Below are 11,779 nucleotides of genomic sequence, written 5' to 3'. Positions count from 1 at the left end.
CAGCGATGTCCTGCAGTACCGTATGAGTCGCTCATGCCAGTTTGACTCCGTTCAATTTGTCTTTGGTGTCTGCGCATGATGATGTCCCAGGTTTGCTTGCCAGTTTTGGTTCTGTTTCCGTTCATCCTCTGTCTTTGCTTTTTGTTTTGCTGTTTCCTTTCTCTTCTTCCTCTTTGCTCAAGTTGATGCCATTAATTTTTGTTGTGAGTCTGCATGCTTTGACTCGAACTCGCAAGGTTGATCATTATCCCTTGCACCTTTTAGGACTTGTGCCCAGTCCTGAAGTTATTGCTCATTGTTTTTTTTGTTTTTTTTATTGTTTTGCACTTGCATTTACATGTATTTAGAACACATGCTCAATTCATGTGCAAGTTTGATTGTCATCCCTTGCTTATCAGGGCCTGGGCCCTTTCCTGTTTTATTTCATCTCATAATAATACTACCAGCCCCCATTCACCGGATGGACAGTGCTTCTCTGATGTTGAATGAGAAGAATTATGTCGCTGCCTTCGGTGCTATTGTGTCGCTGAAGGGCTCGATTTCAGGTTTGAGCACGGTTACTTTTCAACGGATATTGTTTTTTTCTGATTTTATATCTCTCTTGCTATTTCTGTACCTGCTTGTGTTAAATCTCTTTCTAGCAGATTAGTTGTACAAGAGATTGTACAGTTGTACAAGAGATTGTACATGTAGAGATTGTACATGCTTTATTGTGGATTTTCTGTTCAGAGTGTTTCTCTCTTTATTTATTTATTTTCTCACTCTCTCCTTTATTATATTTTCTTCACATACAACAGCAGTACTCCCCATGGTTTTAAATTACCCGGAATGCTGCATAATCCAGACCCAAAAGACCCAAAAGACCCAAAAGACCCAAAAGACCCAAAAGACCCAAAACCGATAAAGCCGCCCCAGGCCATAATAAAAACTCATTGGTTTGAGGGAAACACGCAAACGGAAAAAAAGAAGAAGAAAACCTTGACTGTCATCACCAGGACTCGCACCAAGGACCTTCGCCTGAGGCCAGCAAATAATAATAATACTGGTAATAAAAGAAAAGAAAAGGACCAAGGAACTACAAGTTACGCTGTAATGTCTAACACCACCAGTTACTAAATAATCAGCTCATGCGATAACATTACACGACACTGACCGACAGTACTACGGACGTTCTACAACTGACTACTCATCTACTCCAGCATGTCTTGGATGCGCACACCAACAGCCTTACAAGTTACTTGGACGGTGTTAAAAGTTTTTATTACGCGCAGATTGAGTTTTTTCGCTCCTGCTCTTGTAGCAGTTGAGCACTCTCATGTGGAGTAGTGCCTTTGCTGTTTGCGTTATGCAGAGCTAACGGACTTGTCAGTTTGTGCACTCTGGCAAGGTACGTTCGGGCCTGGTTAAAAAAAAAAAGTCTGGCTTTGGAGAATTTATTTTTCATTGCTATCATGTTCGGCCTCATTTTCTCTGTAGCTGTGCTGCGCTGATGGGTCCACAAAGGACGAAACAATTCTGTCCGCAGATGGAGTAATTATGATAACATAGAACTTTGAACTTAGAACCTTTTACGGGCAACAGAAACAAAATGAAAAACCTTGCTTTTTTGCGAGAGAAAGACCGTGATTAAAGGACCATAAAAGGTATAATAAAGGTTGACGCGACTTTGGCGATTTCGGTCTTTGACCACTTGGTGGTGGGTCTGATCTACTCACCTCCCACCGTTTAGGCGCTGCATCTGCGCCTTTGCGGATAATGGCGGCAGAAAAATTGGCAGAATTCGGTACTTTTTCTGGTAAGTTTCATGCATGTTTGGTATGTGGATAAAGAAATGGAGCAGAATTCGAGGAATTGCCCGCCATAAGGTTTGTATGGTTCTGCCAATTTCACTGCTTTTCGAGCATTATCCGCCAATGCCTAGCCTTTGATCCATTGATCCTAGAGGGTGGTGGCGTTCCCACGGCTGATGCGGAAAACTCGTGAAATTTTTATTTTTATTTTATCGAAGAACGCCACCTGGTTGCCTTCCCAAACGCCGCGAGCAAGCCAGTCCGCTTGGAGCATGGGCCGACCATTCCAATACTCTTCAGGGATGGGTACAGGCTCGATAGTTACGACGCCGCAGGCAGACTCTTTTTTAACCACATGTACTATTCCGTACTGCGATGTACTATCCCGTACTGCGATGTACTATCCCGTACTAGACTATCCCGTACTACGATGTACTATCCCGTACTGCGATGTACTGTCCCGTACTACGACGTAGTATTCCCTGCAGCGTAGTCTGGCTAGCGTCCGTTTCTTCCATTGAATGTTTTAGTGGTGTTGCTGTGGTAGGAAGTTGGCCAATCTCCGCGAGACGTCCTTGCTCAGTTGTAGCAGATTGAAAGTAGTTTTCGTATTCTAGCCTTTAGTATCTTTGTAGTGGAGAACAACAGAACACAGCTCATTCCTTTTATCTAGCCAGTCACGTTTCTTAGCCTGGTGATTCCCATCGACATTTAGAACCTACCTCTTGTGCAGAATCAGACCGCCTTGAGCCAAGAGACATCTCCTGAAGCCTCCGACGAAACGAGGAAGACGATGGGGGAGAGGTATGACGAAATCCCAGCAGAGAGCAAGCATTGTATCAACCCAGTGTACTCGCAAATCATCAAGGGACAAAAGGCCAACTACGCATTTAGAGCGGTGATTAAGAAGGGTGGACATGAGGCTGTCTATAAAGTGAAAAGTACTGACGGCCATACCATGTATACGTGTCGAATTCACAAAATGGAGTCAACCGCATACTCGTACCTGGATATGCTTGAACGCGTTGGCAACGGCACGAATCGCCACGGGAGTCTGGAGTGGGCGCTTGACTATGGCGAGATGCAGCTGCCGGCCAAGGTAGAGTGGTACCATTACATTATCAGCATGATCCACGACGGCCCCGTGATGGACTGGTTTACAGCAGGACCCGGGGCCAGACTGGATTCTAACATTAGACCAACGGTCAACCTTCTCTTCACAGAGCAGATCTACTCAGCATTAGACTTTCTGAGTGAGAGAGGCGTTTCTCACAACAACATTGCTGCGGAAAACGTCGTGCTCGCCCAACACAGGTGCCAAGTTATCATCATCGATTTCAATGTTGCCACCACTGTGCCTGACAAAAGGTCAACCAACACGTCTGCACAGGTCGCTCGTCACACAGTATTGGACAGCGATGTGTTTGCTGCCACCGAGCTTATAATTCAATTTTATTTGGGCCGTACGATGGGCGGTAATGATGATGCTGCGATCGCGGCAGTTTCTGCTTATTTGACGAATGAGAGACAATGTGTAAGGGCTGCGGCGGTGGCACAGCAGGCCTATGACGATTTCAGGCCAGGCAGGGGCTATTCCAGTCCAATAATTGGCTTGAACAAGTACCCAGAGCACTGCCCTGACACCAGGGGTATTTCGGACCATGTCGACGAAGACCACTCAGCCGCAATGCAGTTCCTGCTAGAGTTTGAGTTCCTCCACCCCGCGCCCTCTGGCATTGCTGTCGCGAAAGAACTTCGCGGCATTTTTCAACTCGGCTACCTTCTGGAAGGGTCTATTACGAACCTGGTACCTCGAATAAAGCAGATCAAAGACAAGTTGGATCAACATCTTCCTGTTCCCGATCAGCAAAAACAGCTAGCCATCAAAGCCATCCGCGAAACAACATGATTTGAATTTGCGCATATTTATTAAAGGATTTCTCAAAAGCTTTTCTCCTGTAGAAGGGGGGGGGGGGGAGGGTACCTGAATGACGGAATACAGTTAATTCGCACAATAAACTGTATTCTCTCTCTCTCTCTCTCCCTCTCTCTCTGCTATTGGCGCGCCTGGTTGTGATGAAGCCGAGACCCAAGGTCGGCAGAGCATCCCAGACCACGCCACCACTCCCCTTATTCATGGCTCACACATGACGGGTTTACGTGGCTCTAGTAAAAAAAATTACTGAAGAAAGTGTCTGCTCCGAACGTCGGAGCTCACACTTCCTGGCTACTGACTTGACCCTTGACTGACTCATGACTGCGTCTGGAGCACACGAGAAGCCCATCGAACCTTCCACTCGAAAAACCCGCAAGAAAGCACCACTCCCTGCTCAATACACAGTGTTTCGGAGAATTCACCCCTCGTCAGTTGAGCTTGAGTAATATTACTCATAATAATCTTTATTTCAGGATTACCCAAAGGCTAACGCCTATCGGGGGGATCTCCTATTTGTGTAAGCTAATGAAATTTCTGCTCCAAGAGCACTGCCTCAGTGTGTAGTGATCTCCGAGCCCAAACATCATCAGGGATACCAACTCACAGTGACATCATCAGGGATACCAACTCACAGTGACGTCATCAGGGATACCAACTCACAGCGACGCTCCGCTTTGTTGTTGTTGTTTTTTATTTGAATTCGCAAAACCAAACGGGCAATAAGCCCAATTACATGGAAGCGAATAAAAGAATGCTAAGAATGAGGCATTTTGGTGAATATTGTTTCAAGTGGAAATACTGATCCCGGGAGCTTTCAGCGCAACAAACACCTCGTGAGCACCAGGCAGCAGCGTGAGTCAGTGTCGCACATAGAGGTGTGGGAACCAGGGGCATCGAGTCGTATATACCCGGGAGGCGACGCGAGGCCTTCCGGGCCAACCATGATTGACTCGCAGCACTTTCTCCCACTTTTCCTCAGATATCCCCGGTGCGCGCTGGGTCCAGCAGACATTGCTCCGAAAATGTTCGTATAATGTTGTTGTTGTGTTGTATACTTTATTTATAGTGGAAATCAAAACAGGCAAAATGCCTAACAACATTGGCCCCACTGAATGCTAATTATGATGATCCAGAAACTACCTCGAAATGCTGATTATAATGCTTCAACAAGGGCTATAATGCTCTTGGTTTGGGGTCAGAGAGGAAGAAAGTCCCTATATCCCCTGTGTCTTGTCTTGTGTTTGTCTCCACATGTCTCTTTGTAGGGCTGTGTTCCCAATAAATTTAAAAAATAAAATAAAATAAAAAAATAAAAAAGGCTGCACATATTCAATCTGCCGCTGACTCCGGCGCAATATTTTCCACAAGCTCCACCACCTTGTGGTACTATAAAACATAGTCGATTCGCCAGAGGTTACTCTTCATTGCAGCTTTGACGCAGGGCTATGGCTGAATATTTTTCACGGTTCGCGTGAGACTCGGCTGGAAGCCGGGCTTTCCGCATCCGTAGGAACGCCACCACCCTTCAAGGATCAAGGCGCAGATTTCTATTTATTTATTTATTTTTTTATTTTATTTTTTTATTGAAAAACCACAAACCTTCAGACATGTGAATGTGCACATGATATACAGTGTACATACGTATGTATCGAGAAGGCAGCACGGAAACGGCAGTGGTGGTGAGGCCTGGGCAGCTCGTCCGACCGTGGGTCTCGGAGTCAACACTGGGCAGACGCACCGGGGGGGGGGGGGGGGGGGGGGGGGGGTGTGGTAGCTTAGGAGATAAGGGATGAAGCCAGCATGATCATAGTATGTAATGCATATGCAGAAGTAATAATGATGTTAATCTTAAAAACAATAGTGCGGTCGCCCTGCGCAGAGGAACGGCATCATGGACATGATCTACGTGTATAACAAAATAACAATATTATAAGTGAGCTAGGGCACATCATACACACACATATGCGCATGTTCAAATAGGAGATCAACCTGATAGGGCGTTCGCCGGCGTTGGGTAATCTTGAAATAAGGATATTAATATTATTGAAGAGATTTTTATCATACGCTCACATAAACACCACATACCAACCATGTGCACCCCCCCCCCCCCCCCCACACACACACACACGCGCGCGCACACACACACACATGCTCGCACGCACGCACACACATACACACACACTCACACACATACACACACACCACACACACACACACACACACACACACACGCACACACATACACACACACACCACACACACACACACACACACACACACACACACACACACACACACACACACAGACACACACGTGTACATTCACGCAGACGCGTAATCATACATAATATTTGTGCACAGACTCACTCTCTCACAGTAACGTCCAGAAAACCACCACGCCGAGTCCCTACAGCCGGTCGGTCGCCCAGTCCCAGTGGCTCGAGCGCAGGAATCGGTGGACGCTGCACTTGAAGGACTGCAACCTCTTCTGGTCGGGCTGATCCAGGAGGTGTTGGCGAGGCAACTGGTTCCAGGTGTCCAGCACTCCTTCAGGGAACGACCGGCGGACGTTGTTGCGAGAATTGGCTGGGATATCAGACTGCAGCTGGTAGCGGTGGCCGGCCGCCACCCGCGCCTGCTGCCTGGTGTTGGCAGGATGTTGGTCGTGGTCTGGTACTGCTTGGGAGGGGGGCAGCATTCGGGTTAGCATCTGTGGGCCTGTCAGGTAGTGGATTTTGTAGAGATAGCAGAGAGCAGCCACTTTGCGCCGGAGTTCGAGGCTTGGCAGATATGCGCCTTCGCCGATCAGATGCAGGGCTCTCCGCTGTACAGCATCGAGTTGGGCCAGCACCGTCTGAGAAGCACCCATCCAGACTAGCATGCCATGCTCTAAGACTGGGCGAACAAAGCCGTTGTAGACCGTGAGACGGCAGCCAGGGTCAAGCACTGCTGAGGCCTTCTTCAGGAAGCCCAGTCGCTGTGTGGCGCGCAGGGCTGACTGTCGAATCTGCTGGCAGAATGTCAGTTGACTGTCGAAGGCTATCCCAAGTAGCTTCAGGCACTGGGTTTCAGGAACCATTTCACCTTGGAATGTGACCGGAGGGCAGTCCCAGGGCCGACGGTGGTGGCTGACGTGGAGTAGGTATGACTTGGCGGGCTCGAATGTCACTCACCAGGTCGCACCCCAGGCAGCAAGGGCATTGACGGCGGTCTGGAGATCATCACAGTCAGCTGCGAGGTTGCCGAGATACCGGATACACTTGTAGAGCGTTGTGTCGTCTGCGTACGTGGCAAGGCTGGTCGATTGGGGAAGGTGGTCCTCAGCGTCATTAATGTAGATCAAGAAGAGAGTGGGTCCCAGGATGCTTCCTTGAGGCACACCTGCTCGGATGGCGTGTGTGGCTGATGTTTGTCCACCAACTACGGCCCGGATCTGGCGGCTCTCTAGGTAGTTTTTCAACCATGAGAGCAGGTGGCCAGTCAGCCCAAGGCATCTGGCCTTGTGAACTACACCGCGGTGCGACACTTTGTCAAATGCGCCGGCCACGTCGACAGCAAGGACTCGGGTCACACCCCCAGCATTGGACGTCCGACTCCACTCATGCTGAAGAGAGAGGAGAAGATCAGTCGTGCCCAGGCCGCGGCGGAACCCGAATTGCCGTCCGGAGAGGACCTGATTGCTTTCCAGGAAGTTAGTGATGCTGCGATTGATGATGGCTTCCATCACCTTAGAGAGTATAGAGAGGAGGGAAATCGGACGGTAGTTCTTCGGGGTAGACTTGGAGCCTTTCTTGAAAATAGGGACAACGTTCGCGATCTTCCAGGATGTAGGTTGCACCCCGTCCCGGAAGCACTGGGTGAATAGCTTTGCCAGAGGGCTGGCGAGTGACTGCGCTGACTTCCTGAGCACTTGCGCCGGAATGCCGTCAGGGCCAGTTGCTTTTGAAGTGTCCAGGTTCTTGAGAGCTGCAGCTCCTAAACTAGGCTAAAGCGGTGGGAGGTGAGTAACCTTAGATCAGCTCACCAGCAAGTGGTCAAAGACCGAAAATCCCATTCACTGCACCCATGTTTTCTTATGGCTGAATAGTGTTTAACATAATACTATCCCAAAATTATCCAGGGAGTGACAGGTGTAAACTATGTTAGGGATCATTGGGATGTTTATCATGGCAACTGGTCTGCAGACACGCTGTCACTGCATTGGTTCTGTGAACAATCCTTTCATCTGAAACAGCAGATATTAGGCTGATCTCATATCGAGATCCCTTCCATTCGCGGTAAGTATGAAAAAAATGTGGCCGGATTATTTTGCTGCTCTACTTCCTTTACTTTCATATTTTCTTCTCCTTGTGGTGTTGCATAGACTAATGGGTGGAAACATTGACAAGAATGCTCTTCTTTGTTGATAGCACTTGAGTCCGTCACTGCTGTCTTGGGAGCACAGCTGTCCACATGTCACTGCATGTGTTGTTTCATCAGGAAACTCAGACTGCATGCGCTGCTGCAGAGTGCTCATAACGACTTGGTGCTGAATCCATGAGTAATTCTAGTTCTTTTCGAGCTAGTTCAGCTGGACTCCGCAAAAGGCAGTTCATCGGAACAACATGCATCTCTTTCTGCTTGTAGCTGCTCTTTCAGCCTCGTCCAAATTTATCAAAGGATCGGCGTCTACTTCAGTATCCCAACTAGCCTTCGAGCCGACAAAGTCCGGTAAGTCTTGACGATTTCGCATCACCGTCAACCCTGGTCGATTCCTTCAGCCACCCGCCGGAGCCCGTGATAGTGCTCTCCGATCATTCTCCAATGCCACGATCCAAGACTGGAATCGTCTCCCATCTGCCCTGCTGCGCAACCTTCCCACCCAGAATGGAATGCATGCATTCAAGGAAGGCACCCACAAGTCTCTCCGCAGTTGAGACTGGCACTCAGCCACAGATGCCCTCTGAACCCTCCCTGAACACCATCTCCGCTTGCACCCTGGCTCCCCCCCTTTTTTACTCTATCACATGTATCATCTTTCCATTTCCCACCCTCTACACAAATGTACTCCCCCCTCCCCTCCCGCTGTGCCTACTCCTCCCCACTTTTGGTGCACTGAAGTGTCGCTGAAGCTGAGACCTCAGGTCGGCGGAGATGCTCCAGTTTCACCACTACAGTTGCGTCTTCAACCACCTCTATCATGCAGTATTCTGTTCTCGAGGTTCGTAGTTTCTCGTAAAAAAATAAATAAGCCTAGTGACGCTATCTTCAGAGTCTGAGGCACAACGAGAAACGTCTCTTCGGCTTTTCGATATTCACTTCGACCACTTTACATGCAGTGAATTGCGCCAACACCCACGGTCAACTGGGTACTCACTACTCGGAGTGAGGGTAACATGGATGCAGCTAACCTCTCAGGGTTAGCCCCCTTGTCGGGCATTGGTTGTGAGACTTACCACCTCACCCTCGCCGTTAGGCGCTGCATCTGCCACCCTGGTATCACAGGCATGGTGGTGGCCTGGCACATGCGAAACTTCCTAAGCTGGTTGTGTTTCTCAACGCAATTGTATAGCCGGTGGTAATGCGGACGTGCAAACTTTACTTTACTTTACTTCGCCCCATGACTATCTATGTTTCGACAAAACAGTTTCCTCTTTGCAAATCTTTGTTGCAAATTTTTGCAACAGCTTATTATTATTATTATTATTATTATTATTAATTCAACATCTCCTGGCTCGTCAGAAGACTGCCAATATATATGAGAAGTCGGGTAGTAGCCAACCACGGCGAACTGAATAATAAGGAGAGAAACAAAGAGAGTACTGCAAGGGGAAGCATGGCGAAAATGGTGAGATTATTTAGGACGAAGAAGCTGAAGCTTGAACTCCTTAATGTCTGTGCATGCTTTAAGGCTAGTTGGCAGGGAAGACCAGAGAGTGTACGCAGAGAAGATAGGAGATTTCAGAAACAGGGAGGTATTGGCACGGGGTAATGAGAAGGAATGACGTGTTGACCTGGTGGACACAAACCAGTTATACTTAGCAAAGTGTTTTGGAGCCAGGTCTTAAAAGCAACACAATGATGAGAAAACAAGAGGGGTAAACACAATAACTTTATCAAAGCTGTTGACTCACGCATACACACATACACACACACACACACACAAGATAACAATGATACTCAGTACCTAGACTGCAGGAGTTGCAAAGAAAGTTAAATCAATGCAGCCTCCGCGTTTGCGAGGACAGCAGACTGATCATTGACGCGGCGCATCCGCCGGGCACCGCGAAGGCAGGCAACACTGGCACGCAGGAGACCAAAACCAAGACGACAACGCAGCAACGCCATCACCATTGCGTATGGCTCTCCGGATTTCTCTGCAGACAGAGCAGCAATTCGCTTAAGAAGAGCGGAAGCAGCTCGACCGGCTCCACCTGTGGCTGAGAATACGACAGGTACGAAGGAGGCTCGCTCAACTTCTTGCACCCTCTGACCATATACCTGCGACGCTTCTCTCGCTCATGGCTCTGGTAGCGAGCAGCGAGAGAAGAGGAGCGGTTTGAAGGAGCGAAAGGGTTAAACACCTGTATATCAAGATAAACGCGTTCAAACCGTCCTCCCCACACGCCACTCGCCGCCACATCCAGACGGGCCTGATCCTCCGTGGACGCCGTCCGGTAGCGCAAAAGCTCGCCGGTGAGGGGTTGGAGATGAGGCTCTACTTCTACGCTGTGTGCCACCTTCTTCAGTTGGCCAGCGATGATGTCCCGTACCTCATTGTGGCGAAGCGTCGGGAAACCACCAGTGGGGCAAGAGAGAGCATGCTCAACAGAGAAGGTGGCACCACAGACACAAGTAGAGGGGAGCCGTGCAGGGTGCCAGCCATACCGCAATGCCAGACCATCGCGAAATTCACATTTTGACAAGCTGAACCCATGCCGACTGAGGGGGCGACACGTGAGCCAGCTGGACGCACCCGCCTCACTGCCAAGGTTGATGGAGTGCTGGAGGGCAGAGGAGGCTCGGGCGGTGAATTGGCGAAGGGCTTCCGTGGCAGCTGCCTTCACATCCTTGCGGTTAGAGGCCTTCAGACATTTTGATGTTCGACAAATGACCGAAGAACGCTGTACCGAAATTCGGAATGCAAAACCTCACTATTGCCTAAGTGGTCGATACAAGCGGTCGATACAAGCGGTCGATGTTACGGCGATATGGGTAATATAGGACCAGTCAAGGATCACGAGAATTAGAGGAGGTCGATAAAGAAGAGTGATAATCATAATTATAATGAGACTTGGGGTGCGTTTGGTTGGTACGATCTAGAACAGGATCGAACAGCTGGTGCACATGGAGCAGCCTCATGCCAACCAAACGGTACTCCAGAAACAGAGCACATTTTTGTGGAAAAATGTGCCAAACTTGGTGCATTCTTCAAAATGTGTATGGGTCACCATGGTCACTTTGTACGGTACGACGAAACCAACCCAAAAGCGTATGCACGTGATCATCTGGGACCAAAATCGATGTTCCCGCCAGGTTTCACTGTGAAAAAGTGAAACTGCTCGGTCTGCTCCGGCCTCGAGGCCGGAGCAAGCAGAACATGTTCTGGCCGACCCAGAACAGGTGCAGTCCCAACCAAACGCGCTGTTCTGGTGAATCCTGTTCTAGTTCGTACCAACCAAACGCGCCCTTGGTTGGTTGGTTGGTTTATTTTAATTCGCACAATAAATGGGAACTAGGCCCAATGATATTAAGGCGAATGGATAAGCCGCATTTAGAAAAGAGAAGACAGGAAATAGAAAATTACGAAAGAAGAAGTATCTGACAGAGGAGTCAAGCGAGTATCAGGGGTGACAGGGTGGTCGAGGAGAGCTAGGGGGAGGGTTAGTCTGAGCAACAATATGCCTTTGGGTATAAGGACACTTCGCGAATAAGGACACTTTTCTGATGCCCCGCGCCGAGTTTGGTTATACGCAAAGTTGACTATACGAAGTCTGATAAGACATGAACAAGCACATAGTGCATTGGTCCAGGTTACTGTTGCCTTCGGAGAACGCACCTAAAAACTACAGTC

The sequence above is a fragment of the Sycon ciliatum genome, chromosome 6, assembly GCF_964019385.1.
Source record: "Sycon ciliatum chromosome 6, ocSycCili1.1, whole genome shotgun sequence".
Taxonomy (NCBI): domain Eukaryota; kingdom Metazoa; phylum Porifera; class Calcarea; order Leucosolenida; family Sycettidae; genus Sycon; species Sycon ciliatum.
This window is presented reverse-complemented; position numbering follows the sequence as displayed.